We start from the raw sequence: 1,729 nt of genomic DNA on the forward strand, positions 1-1,729 counted from the left end.
CTATATATGTTTCTCATTTGTTGAATCCAGATTGTTTGTTCGCCTACCTGGATGCCAGCAGTGCATTAAATATTGGTCACGTTAGTGTGTTGCAGTCTTTGTCAGGAAGTTAATTAGGGCCTGTTTGGCTATTTCTACAAAAATTCGGAAATGGAAATGTAGCTCTTGAAATGAATTCAAGACATTTCCTAGTTTTCATTTCTTTTGTTTGTTTCGCAAAGAAAATGTTCCTTTTCACTGCCAAATCACACAAACAGACAAAAAAAGCCTCCATAGTAACAGTGCTTTGATTTCTATTTCTTGTGTTTGTTTGAGAACAAGAAAAAGGAAATGAGAAATGTGGCATTTAAATATTTCGTTTTACTCTTCATGACTATTCAAACAGTGTTTTTACTAATTAATAATTCTGAGATGGGACATTTCCAAGTGTTTTCAGCACAATTTGGTGTGAAAACACATTTCTTGAAAAATTGAGATGGCAACACATGTGGCATTTCATTTCTTGAAAATTAAAGATGAAACAAACACTTGAAATGGAAACCTCTTGAAAACAAAAACCCATGTGGCACATGGGGGTTTTCTTGAAAGGTGAGGTGGCAACACATTTTCGTTTTTTTGGAGCAAACAAACAGACCCTAATCACTAAGGGTCAGTTTGGTTTGCAAAAGAGGCTGGTGAAAGCCTGACAAAAACCACTGTTTTTGTCAGGCTTTCAGCCAAAAACGCCTGGTTTTTGTTAGGCTTTCACCAAGCCTCCATCTCAAACAAACGCGTCCTAAGGAGCCATCACTACTTAGAATTACAGAGAATGCAAGCTTACAACTTTTTTGAGCTGTTGTTGCCAGCCATAAACTTTATCCATATTTTTATTGTAGGTGGACAATGAAGATATTATTTGCTCAATAATAATAGTCAGTGGTTATAATTTGGGTAAAAAGTCAAGATATGTACCCTTCAAACGGAATATGATGTTAATTAGTTAATCATGTTAATTAATTAGAAAACATAAATGAGTAACAATTGTCTATATATATATATATATATATATAGAGTAAAACTTGTGTCAACTTAAGTGGACGTCCACTAAGTTTCTTAACCATTGATGATCACTTGATTGAGCTACTTTGTGGATGATCCGCTCCGTTGAACTTGATCTACATATTCTAAAACCCCAACACACCAAATTTGGGGTGAACCCGTCGTGGTTTGACCCTCCGTCGAGCCATGTAAAAAGTTCTATTCATTTGAAACCATTAAAATTGATACGAGTGGATGAAGGGTCAAACCATGACGGATTCAACCCAAATTTGGTGTGTTGGGGTTTTAGAATATGTAGATCAAGTTCAACGGAGCGGATCATCCACAAAGCAGCTCAATCAAGTGATCATCAATGGGTAAGAAACTTAGTGGACGTCCACTTAAGTTGACACAAGTTTTACTCTCTCTCTCTCTCTCTCTCTCTCTCTCTCTCTCTCTCTCTCTATATATATATAGAGAGAGAGAGAGAGAGAGATATTAATGGGTATCCTTGTCATAGGAGAGGATTTCCTCCTTGACGCCTCTAAAATCACATGATTGAGCAACATTATGAATGATCCGCTACGTTGAACTTGATCTACATATTCTAAAACCCCAACACACCAAGTTTGGGGTGAACCCGTCGTCGTTTGACCCTTCATCCACTCGTATCAATTTTAACGGTTTTGAATGAATAGAACTTTTCACATGG

The sequence above is a fragment of the Asparagus officinalis genome, chromosome 10 (genome assembly GCF_001876935.1).
Source record: "Asparagus officinalis chromosome 10, Aspof.V1, whole genome shotgun sequence".
Classification (NCBI taxonomy): domain Eukaryota; kingdom Viridiplantae; phylum Streptophyta; class Magnoliopsida; order Asparagales; family Asparagaceae; genus Asparagus; species Asparagus officinalis.